A 12,660-nucleotide genomic window follows, 5' to 3' on the forward strand; every position below is an offset into this window, starting at 1 on the left:
TTTTTCCCACGCGATCCACATTCTATACTAGAATCATACTATGTCATTATTTTCCATAATGACATACTACTTAAACATTCTATGTTAAAACTACAACACATCCCCCTTTCTAAACAAAATAAGTATTCTAAACATAAGTATTTTTCATTAAACAAACGCTCCATGTTCAACTAATACATAGACTATTCCTTCTTACACTACAAATAAATAACTTGAAAAACATATAAAATAATATATATATATATATATAAATATATATATATATATATATATATATATATATATATATATATATATATGTGGGTAGATAGATTCACAAAGGAAAATGTTCAGAGATGTAATCTTTTAGCCATATTGGAGTTCTCTTTTGTCATTTAGAAACCTAGGGCACGTCCACATTCAAGTTGTTTCCAAAATCTTTGCCGTCATTGATATCTTTGTTACCAATAATTTCATTCAAGTCACTTTCATTATCTATGTCATTGCAGTAATCTTTGTTTCCAATTGCTGTTTCTTTGCATTCACTGTCACACCCTGTAGTAATACTATTATCAGAAATATCAGATCCAACAGCATTTTCATCAATAGAATTTTCATTATATTCATTGTAGTAGTCAACATCCAGGTCTTCGCAAATTAACTCATGATTTTTTTTTTAGAGTTTGGTGCATGACATTTTGCTATTCTTTTAAAATTCCTAACTTTCCCATCAGTACGGCACACTGCATTATTCAATACTTCTATAATTTCCATAGGTTAATAGAATTGACTTTCACCCTTCGGAACTTTATGCGGTTTCTTACCACGTACCCATTGACCTACACTAAGTTGACAATCCTTAGTGCCATGTTTCATGTCATACCAATTCTTCCTTTTTAACTGTGTGGATTCTATCTTATTGTGTATGTCTTCCTTTGACTACTGTACAATATTTGATCCAAATAGCCATCCCAGACTATTCTTAGTTCAAGGATTTCTTCCCCTCATGAGAACAGACGGTAAATATCCTGTAATGCCACACTTAGACACTCTGTATGCCCATAACAACTTTTTAAACAGAGTTTCCCAGTCCCTACCCCCTGAAACAGCCAGTTGTATGACATTTGTAATCACCTATTAAAGCACTCCACAACACCATTACTGCTATGATCATACAGTGATTTTCTTCTGTGTGTAATTCCTAGCCTATTAAAATTGTCTTTTGCTTTGTTAGACATAAATTGTACACCATCATCACTTAATACTTTGGTAGGTATTCCTTCCATAGAAAAAATGTTATCTATAAATCTCAACACAGTATTGGAATCTACCCTCTGCACCATTTTAACCACCGGCCATTAAGAGAACAAGTCCATTAGTACTAAAACATATTTTGGCAAATATCCTATTGGACCCATAATGCCTACAGCAACAGATTCCCAAGGTGCCTTTCGGTACTGAAAATATTCTCGTGGGTGGTTTTGTTGTCACCAAAGTTTAATTAGTATTGTTACATTTAGAAAATTCTCGTACATGCCTTCCAATTCTAATATCCATCCTTGGCCACCAAAGTGAAGTTTTTACACTTTGTTTTGTCCTTATGATTCCAAAATGGCCTTCATGACAAAGATTTATAATTTTGTCATACATATTGGTATAACACGTTCGCCTCTCCAAATGTAACCATCTTGCATACTTAAATCCACCCTAAGTTCCCAAAAAGATGTACCTTTTAAATCCAATTTAGATTTATCAGGCCACCAATTTTGTAAGTAAGATGCTACATTCATCAAAACCGTATCTTCTTTATACGCAAAATCCCATACTTCTTTCTTAATGCAATAATTCTCTGAATCATACAAATATGCAATGTGAGGGTCATTCCACACTTCATCCTCCCACTCAACCAATTGCTTGGGCATATGGGATCAAAAATAAGCTATCACATTTACTTTTCCAGGAATATATTCCACCTGATTTACAGATAATCTAGCTAACTTGGCAGAAGTATTTATAGTACCTTCTGTAGTTAAAATTCTAACTTAAGATTTGTGGTCACATCGCAATGTAAAAGGTCTTCCCCACACAAATGTTCTAAAAAGGTCAACTGCCCACGCACACGCAAGGGTTTCTTTTTCGATCACTGAATACTTTTCTTCCATAGGGGACAATGATCTGGAGGCATATGCAATAATAATTTCCTTACCATCATGCTCCATTTGAGTAAGTACTGCACCAAGTCCCTTACAAATAGCATCAGTGGTGATTAGACAAGGAATATTGCGATCAGAACATTAAAGTACTGCCCCATTGGCTAAGCATTTCTTTACCTTTTGAAAATTAATTTCACAATCAGCAGACTACTCAAATTTCCACTTAGGTTTTAGTAACTGTCTGATGTTAAATGTTTTCTCAGCAAACTGCTGTATATACTTTGGGCAAAATTCAGCTAACCCAATAAAAGATCTCACTTCTTCTTTAGTAGTGGGTGCCTGGTGCATTTTGAATTGCATCTAGCAAAGATGGTTTAGGTTTTATCCCATCACCATCAATTATGTGCTCCAAATAAGTAAAACTAGTTTCTGCAAATGAACATTTGGAATACTCAACTTTTAATCCACAGGTTTCTAAAATATTCAATACCTTATCTACAAATTGGTCAAGTTCAGCTTTATCTCTTCCATTTATTAAGATGTCATCTTGAAAGAAATCAACACATTTTAATTTCCTAAACAAATGGTTCATTAAACATTCAAATACAGCATCTGCAGACGCCAAAACAAAAGGCATTCTTTTAAATTGGTGACAGCCTTAGGGTGTGATGAATGCAATATGTTTTTTGCTTTCCTATGATAATGAGATTTGATGGTAGGCTGCTGATAAAGCAATAGTAGAACACCATTTAGTCCCCTTCAGCATGGATAACATTAAATTTATGTTAGATAATGGAAATAGATCCACTATTATAATGTTATTAAGGTGGTGTAAATCAACACATAATCTCAATTTGCCATTCTATCAACGTGCTACAACTAGACGTGAAATCCATTCTGAAGCTTCAATTGGCTCAATAATATCAGCGGCCACAAACTTTTCTAATTGGCTTTTCACTTCCTCTTGTAATTAAACAGGAATGTTCCTGACTTTATGTATTTTGTACACCGCCCCTTCCTTAAGTCTTATTTTGTGTTAGAATCCTTGTAGGTTTCCAATAGTTTTATTGAATACCAGGTGAAATTTCCTTACCATTCTCTCTCCTATTTTCACTTCTTCATCTTCTACAAGTGCTTGCTCTTTACTGTTAGGATCTAAAATGATGTGAAGATTGTTTTGATCTTGTCATCCTAAAACTGACGGTCCCTTCTTTGCGACATATAGTTTGCCATATGGTTGACAATTTTTAAACTCAAATTTAAACCACCTGAATCCATAAATATCTATTTTTTCACTGCCATACCCTTCAGGTTGTATATCTGTTGCAAACACTTTTGTTCCTACTTTACTCGCAAATACTTTATTCCAAATTTCCTCATTTACAATAGTATAGGTGGAACCAGAGACCACAAAAAATGTAAGGGGTACCCCAACTATTTTCACCTAGCATTCAGGTTTATTTCCTACTGATAAACAACTATCTTTGATATTTAAAATTAGTTTCTCCTGAAGCTTAGTAACAGTATCATCTTCATTACAATTAGAATAGTCTCCTTCAGATTCACACTCATTGACATACTTAACATTTTTTGATTTCTTTCCACATAGTTTAGCATAGTGACTGGCTACACCATAGTTTTTACACTTTGCCTTCTTAGCAGAACATGACTTTGCAAATGCTTAGTGATCCAAACTATCACATCTATAACACCAAGGAGTTTCTTTGGCAGAATATTTGAGTTTTGGGCCTACTTCCACATTTTTTGTATTTTCTATTAATTTTTAATACATTGTCAGGTTCTTTTGTTTCATTCTTTAAAACACCAGCCCACCTGCTAGAAGCTTCCACTTTACAAACAATAGCTAAAACATCATTTAAGATGCATCACCATTTATCCACAAGCATTCTTGAATAGCAGGATTACTAGCATGCATCACTATTTGATCTCTTCTAAGATCTTCTAACAAAACCTCAAATGCAAAATCAACTGCCAGCCTTCTCAATTCACTAACATAATCATCAATTGATTCCAATTTTGATTGTTTCAGTTGAGAAAATGTGGACCCTGTTACTCCAATACATGCCTTTGGAGAAAAATGCTTATTTAAATCTCCAGTAGCTGAATTGAACTCATTAACATCTCCACTACCTACAGTTGATTTATGTATTTGATTATAGGTTTTCAATCCCTGTGGACCTAAAAAGTGTAACATTTTTTTTTTTTGTGCTCTGACGACATATAGTTCAGAAAATATTCCTTCCATTCGCTCCACTTCCTCATAGGTTCTGTCCCAGAAGGCCAAAATGCTGGTTGTGGACATAATGAGAAAGTTTGCTGACTCATTGTTGGTGGATGTGGAATTGTCCAGTGTATCCACTTTACTGTCCAAACTTCACCACTCTAAGCAAGGAAAATGTATAGATATGTTTAAGTGGCTAGTTAAAACAATTCCTTGTTAAAGTGCCAGAAAAAAAAATCTTCAGTAAAATGTCTCCTTTTTTTCTTTTTTAAGTGTATGTCCTATTCCTCAAATAAGTAAATGAAAGACACAATATAAATGTTTCCTAAATGTTTCCCCTGTGCGTTTGCTCATCTTATCTCCTCGTTGTGGTTAAGAAAACAAATGTATTTTGCTAAGCGATCATCTAAAATGCTGCTAACAATGAAAAACAAAGCTTGCTGATAAGCAACAGCATATGCGCGCTCACAATTCACGCGGTGCTTTGACTCTGCATGTTTATCAGGCTCTGCAGTTCCCGTTACGCGCGCAGAGCCATCAGCACACCAACGGCTTTGCTCACAGCCTTCCAGACTCCTCCTGATTTTGCACTTGATCACGCGGCACACTTACAATAACAATAGTACTAATAATTACCACTGCAAACTGTAATATATTTATGTACTCACTAAGCGGTTAGCAGCAATTTTTTTTTTTTTAAACCAAGTATCTCCAGTGTACATACATGGATTGGCTTATAACTCCTTCAGAGCCGACCGACACTCTTCATTGTAAAATATGCTTTCAACAATCTCCTGACACTGTTCCATATGTTATCTGATCCACAGTATGCCGTTGTCCTAATCCCAAATCGTCGCCAGTTCTGTTGTGTATTATTCCATATGCAACGGTTTGAATGTTTAAGTATTTATTGTATAAAAGGAAGAGCAGACCAACGAACGTCATGAGCGTTCTTCACATTCAACAACCTACCAACCTTTTTCCCCACGCTCCCCACATTCTAACCTAGAATCCTACTATATCATTATGTTCCATAATAATATACTACTTCAACATTCTGTGTTAAAACCACAACAGTGATGTTGGCTGATGTTTGGGCATACCCTTTAATGACTGGAAACTAATCATGCCGTATGACGCCAGAGGTTTGGGGGATTATGTGAGTCACGCTACTGATTGTGATCTTAATGTTTGCAGCTTCTAGAGTGGGAGCTAAAGGCTTAGGTGTATAAAACTGTGAAACATGTAAAAGTCTTGACTCATGACTTCAAAATAATTCAGCTTATCAATGTACTGAGGAAGCAACAACAGCGATCAACACTACAGCTAAAGCCACAGTTACAGATTGTTAGTTAAATAATTCTGAGAATACATGTTCGTTTACCTGTAAACCACTGGCCAACACCCACACTACCTCCCTGGTGCGGGTCACGACCAGTGGCCGACACCAGGGAGAGGGGTTAAAAAATCCTTGGGTGCAAAGTTTTTTTTTTAAAACAGCCCCGGAGACATGGAAGATCTTCCATGTCTCCCCTGAAACCCCCCACCCTACCCTTTGTGAAGTCACGAGGCGCACTGACGTCTTTTTTTGTTTTCACCAATGGTGAAAACCAACCCCTGACACTCGGGAAGGCCTCGTTTTGAAAGGGGAGACTCTCCCCTTTCTAACCAGGCCTTCCTGAACAGGTTTCCAGGTCACCGATCGCAGCACACCTGCAATCGAGGACCAAGAAACCACACTAGAAACCAGGGATTTCACTTTGGGGGTTGGTCCCCTCGGCAAATGGGCACCCCCTGCCCCCCCCCCCCAGGGTATATGTTTTTTATAAAAAGGCAGGTGTCTCCTGGGGGGGCGCGATCGCGCCCGATTGCGCCACCCCGGGCTAAATTAAAAAAAAAGAAATTGACAGGGGGTTGCCTTTTTTGTAGTTGGATGGTTTCCTATAGATATGTATGTATATATATAGGTTGTTGATGTGTGCTAGACCCTGATTTTGCTGTTTTTTGTTACTCTGGGCACTTTACCACTGCTAACCAGTGCTAAAGTGCAAGTGCTCCTTTACAAAATGTATATGTAATTGGCTTATTCATGATTGGCATATTTGATTTATTAGTAAGTCCCTAGTACAACTTACTTGAGGTGCCCATGGTCTGTAAATCAAATGCTACTAGTGGGCCTGCAGCACTGGTTGTGCCACCCACATAAGAAGCTCAGTAATCATGTCTCAGACCCGCCAATGCAGTGTCTGTGTTTGCAGTTTTAACTATAAGTTCGACTTGGCAAGTGCACCCACTTGCCAGGCCTAATCTTCCCTTTCCTTACATGTAAGGCACCCTTAAGGTAGGTGAAGTGACAACTCCAACGAGAGTGGTAAAGGTAAGTCGATCTTTATTGTAATGTAATCCAATTTAGGCAAAGAAGGTAAAAGGGACACAGAGGAAAACAAGACGTGTGCCTCAATCCGTAAGTGTCATGTGGAATGCCAAGACATCAGCAAGATCCGTCAGAGGATTTCACATGACACGCAGGAATTCTAAGCCACATCACAACATCTCCCCTCTTTCATTTGTTAACATTTTTTTTTTCAATAAATAAAAACAATAAAAACAATAACATTAACCTGAATAAACAATACACTTCTAAGATCAAAACTACTGCAACTATAATACAATACACAATACACAACGCAAACTCTAAACACAAAATAATGACTTACTAAATAAGTGATTACCATTTATGTTGTTTTCACGACAATACATAATCACGAAACTTAGCAGGTCTGCGAACTTCAACTTCATTTCCACTGGTTTGATTAGACAACTTGTGACTACCATCTTGCTCACACCTTGTACGAACACTGGGATCTAAAGCCAAGCGTGTGACACCCCACCAACTCCCATCAGACAATCTAGCAGCATTTTTACGTACCTCATAAATTTGTTGAGAATCTTTAAACTTCGACAAGCCTTTTCTGACTAGTAAGTGATCTTTAACGCTCACCCAATCACCAACCTGGGGATCATTATTTTTCTTCAGTGTCACCTTCAACCTTTTCCTTCCCATAACATCAGAATTATCCTTTGCTGCCTGCCAAGCCTCCCTAAGATCACTCCCTTCAGGAAATAACTCAATCATCCAAAAAGGACATAATTCTGTTGTCGCAATCCTTCCTCTCATTAATTCAAAAGGGGTCTTACCAGTGGCAACATGAGGTGTAGTGCGATGAGACCAAATCAGTTCTTTAATAGCTTGTCTCACAGACATGTTACTCCTAAGAGCTGCTTGGATACACTCAACAAGCACACAATTGAAACGTTCGACAACACCATTACTCTGGGGATGATAAAGAGGAGTTCTTATGTATTTGATACCACACCTGCGCAGGAAATGACACATCTCTGTGGATACAAATTGTACCCCATTATCAGTCATTATTTGTTCAGGCAACCCTTCCCGGCTGAAAACATCTTTCAAACATTTAATGACACTTTGTGTGGTGGGAAGTCTTATAGGTAGGACCTCAACCCATCTAGAGAGATGATCTACCATCACCATGAAATACCTCATGTCTGGTGGCAACACATGATAAGGACCAAGAAAATCTAGACCAATTTTCTGCCATGCTGTAGCTGGTGATGGAACAAAAGAATCACTCACCCCCTGAGTAACCAGAACTTTGTCACTTATGCAACACCTAGGACAATTCTTTACCAGTTCTTCAATTTCCTTATCCATCCTAGGCCACCGGAAATCTGATCTTAGCTTCCTTTTGGTAATAGTAGAACCTAGATGTCCAATGTGTGCTTTGAGAATCAAATCCCTCCTGAGACATTCTAGTGGAATACGTTTGTCACATCTAATGAGTTTGTCACCTTCAACAGATAATTCCTCTGAAATTTTCCAAAAAGGTTGTAATTCAGGTGAGAGAGTTTTCTCTCCCGGCCACCCAGTCTTAACATAATGCATAACATCACACAACAATTTGTCGTTTTGTAATGACTTAATCCAAACATCTTCATCCAATGTTTCAGCAATGCACGCTACAAAACACTCTTCTACTTTAGTTTCCCATTCCTGTTGTTCCTCATCTAAGATAGGTAAACGGGATAAACAATCTGCCCTACTGTTTTCCCCCCTGGAATATACTCAATCGAAAAGTTGAACTCTAATAATTTGGCAGATAACCGAGCTATGCGAGCAGTCAAGCGTTTAATTTTTTTCCTGATAAAATTTCCACCAGGGGACTATGATCAGTTTTTAAAATAAAATGTCTACCCCAGAGGTAATGTTTACATTTTTCCGCACTCCATACACAAGCTAGGAGTTCTTTTTCAATTACAGAATACTTCCGCTCAACCACTCGCAATGTCCTTGAAGCAAACCCGATGGTGCTTTCCTTGCCTTCATTAGAAACTTGTGTCAATACTGCACCCAACCCATATTCGCATGCATCCACTGTTACTATGGTCTTTTTACTATCTGAAAAGGGTTGTAATACCGGAGAATTAATAATATGTTGTTTTATCTGCTCAAAAGCCTCATTACACTCTTTAGACCAATGGAACGTTTGTTATTTTTAAGAATTGCTCTAAGGCACTCAGAAGTCTTAGCAAAGTCCTTTAAAAACTTTGCATACAATTCATATAATCCCAAGAAAGAAAGCAGCTGCTCTTTGGTTTTAGGTGCAGGAGCTTCGAGAATGCTTTTCACTAATTTTGGTCTAGGTTTGACACCCTGCTCAGAAAAAACATGCCCCAAGTACTCAATTTCCCGAGTCTTAAAGAGACATTTGTCTCTTCTCAAAGTGACCCCTCTTTCTTCTAAAGTTTTCAAGACCTCCTCTAAAACTCTATCATGTTCCACATCAGTGTCAGCAAAAATCAGGATATCATCCTGAAATATAACTACATTGGGATTGTTGGGGAACATGTCAGTCATTAATATTTGAAAAACAGCGGCAGCAGATGACAAACCGAAGGGTAATCTACAAAACTGGAAAGTCCCATCAGGTGTCACAAAGGCTGTAAGATAACGAGAATTAACATCAAGTTCTACTTGATGGTATGCCGATCTAAGATCCAACTTCGTAAACCAACTAGCAGAACCCACTTTTGCAATCAGATCATCAATTCTAGGCAACGGAAAACTATCAACCCAAATTGCCTCATTCAAGCTTCTTAAGTCCACACACATCCTCGGGTCTCCAGAGCTTTTCTTTGCTAAAACAATAGGAGATAACCACAGAGTAGCCTCCACCTTTTCTATTATGCCCTGTTCACACATGTCCCTCAATAAATTGGACAATACTGCCCTCACACTAAAGGGTACATTTCTCAGTTTATGTTTAACAGGGACTACTCCTTGTTTCAACCTGATTGTGTGTGAAATTTGTTATTTTTCCTAACTTGTCTTGGAACAATCCCTTAAATTTTCGTTGCCAAGGACAAGCCATATCAGAAGATGTTTTAATACAATTGGTATTGTCCCTGTCAATAGACACAGGTCTATCCCTTCCTGGCTTAATGATTAATTTAAAATCAGCTTGATGAATTAAGCCCAAAACATTAATACCTTTTCTTGCCACATACACTTTGCCATGGACAGTCTCGCCAAAGATGGACAATGAAGTCTAAAAATACCCAACCAAATCAATTTTGTTCCCCTCAAAAGCTAATGTAGTAACATCAGGAGGGAAAAGAGTTTTTTCACTCCAAAACTCATTGAACTTCTCTAATGAGACAATCGTAATTCGTGCTCCAGTATCCCCTAATAATTTGACAGCAACCCCACCCACTAACACCTCAATGTCAGGATCTATTACCATTTTGCTAACAGTGGAAATATTGTCCTTAACAACTAATACAAGCTCATTATCATCCTGTTGTACATTTTCCTTATCTGCATCAAGTACACAACGAACACTGCCCCTCTTTCCACCTCTACATACGCCTGAGAAATGTCCTAGTTTATTGCAGTTCCTGCACTGTTGATTGACCGCAGGACAATTCCTGAAAGATGAAACATGGTTCGAAGAACCACATCTGTAACACATAGGGGGTCATTACGACCCCGGCGGTCCTCGGTAGCACCGCCAACAGGCTGGCGGTGCTCAGCCGGGCATTCTGACCGCGGCGGTACAGCCGCGGCCATAAACGGAAAGTCGGCGGTGTACCGCCGACTTTCCGCTGCCCATGGGAATCCGCCATGGCGGCGCAGCTTGCTGCGCCGCCATGGGGATTCCGACCCCCTCACCGCCATCCTGTTCCTGGCGGTTTCGACCGCCAGGAACAGGATGGCGGTGAGGGGTGTCGTGGGGCCCCTGGGGGCCCCTGCAGTGCCCATGCCAATGGCATGGGCACTGCAGGGGCCCCCGTAAGAGGGCCCCACTTTGAATTTCAGTGTCTGCTCAGCAGACACTGAAATTCGCGACGGGTGCTACTGCACCCGTTGCACACCTTCCACTCCTCCGGCTCCATTCAGAGCCGGCTTCATCGTGGAAGGGTGTTTCCCGCTGGGCTGGCGGGCGGCCTTTTGGCGGTCGCCCGCCAGCCCAGTGGGAAACCCAGAATGACCGCCGCGGTCTTTTGACCGCGGTACGGTCTTCTGGCGGTCCCAGCCAGGCGAATGAATTCTTGTTTTCTCTCAGCACGAACCTGTTTCTTGTAATCATTGTTCTGTGTATTCATCACCGCACCTGAAATAGAAACATTAGACAAAGACAATTCCAACTGTTTAGCATCCTCCAAAGAACATTCAATGCTCTTTGCTATGTCTATGGCTTTGTCCAAAGACAGATCCTTACACGTTAACAATTTTTCTTGGATTCTTTTAGAGTAGCATCTCGCTACAAGTTGATCACGTATAAGTTGCGAAGTAAAATTTTCAAATTCACACTTAGCAGCTAACACTTTTAATGCTGTAATGAATGAATCCACACTTTCATTAGGATTTTGCGCCGTAGTAAAAAATTTGTACCTATGTACAACAACATTCTTGGTGTTAGTGAAATGCTTGTCCAGCTGCGCAACAGCCATCTCAAACTCATCTAACTCCTCTTCCTCACGTAATTCGTAAACTGGTAGATGGTCAAAAATATTCTGTCCTTCCACACCCAAATAGTAGTACATTAAACTTTTTTTCAGGCTTAAATTTGTGGCCATCTATAGCTCCTAAATAAGCCTTGAATGAGCGCAGTCATAATCTCCATTCCAAGGGAGGATCACCCGGATCTTGTAAAAAAGGTGAAGGTGGTAACACGTTCTGCATTTCTTAACAACAAGAAGAAAAAAAAAACACACAACAAAAAAACTATATATATCTACGAAAGCCCAAAGAAAGATGGCCGATTATTTCCCTTTCCAGAAGTCCGTCTTCTATTTTGATGACAAGGTAGACCCAACACTGTGTCCTTCTTGTGTTCTCTTTTTTTTTTTTTTTTTTATAAAAAAAAAACACTTCCTGCAGGTGCCAACACCACGGAAGACAAAGACTGGAGAGTCCAGCAAAGTCCAGCGTTTACTAAATATGAAGAGAGGCAAACAAGAAAAAACGTGCTGGAGGCAATAAATCCAGCATTAGAAACGCCGACGCGTGTGCGCACGAAGCAGCACACGCGAGCTGGAGCAAGCAAAAGTACACACGCGCCCAGCGTTAAGCTGCTTGCGCGCTGTGCTCGCGCTGAACACACCGTTAGGATTAACTGTGTGTTCAATAGTTACTCTGTGCCCCAAAATACCTAAAGCCTCGGGTCGAAGTCACGACTGCAAAAGCATGGAATAAAGAAAATCGCCGAAAGCTGCCAAGCGGTTGTTGAAATGTAAAATGCAGGAACAGAAGACCGGAATCAGCTACTGAGGAAACTTCACAAAAGAAAAACTCTGCTTCATCCTCGTCGCCAAACTTGAAGTGACGACTCCAACGAGAGTGGTAAAGGTTAGTCGATCTTTATTGTAATGTAATCCAATTTAGGCAAAGAAGGTAAAAGGGGCACAGAGGAAAACAAGACGTGTGCCTCAATCCGTAAGTGTCATGTGGAATGCCAAGACATCAGCAAGATCGGTCAGAGGATTCCACATGACGCGCAGAAATTCTAAGCCACATCACAACAGTAAGCCCAAGGTAGCCCCAAGTGTAGGGTGCAGTGTATGGTTAAGGCAGGACATATAGGCCCTCATTCCAACCCTGGCGGTCGGTGTCAAAGCCGCGACCATATCGCCGACAGGCTGGCGGTCCAAAAAATGGAATTCTGACCCTGGTCGTTACCGCCAACAGAGACCGCCGCTTCA

Source organism: Pleurodeles waltl, chromosome 2_1, assembly GCF_031143425.1.
Source record: "Pleurodeles waltl isolate 20211129_DDA chromosome 2_1, aPleWal1.hap1.20221129, whole genome shotgun sequence".
Classification (NCBI taxonomy): domain Eukaryota; kingdom Metazoa; phylum Chordata; class Amphibia; order Caudata; family Salamandridae; genus Pleurodeles; species Pleurodeles waltl.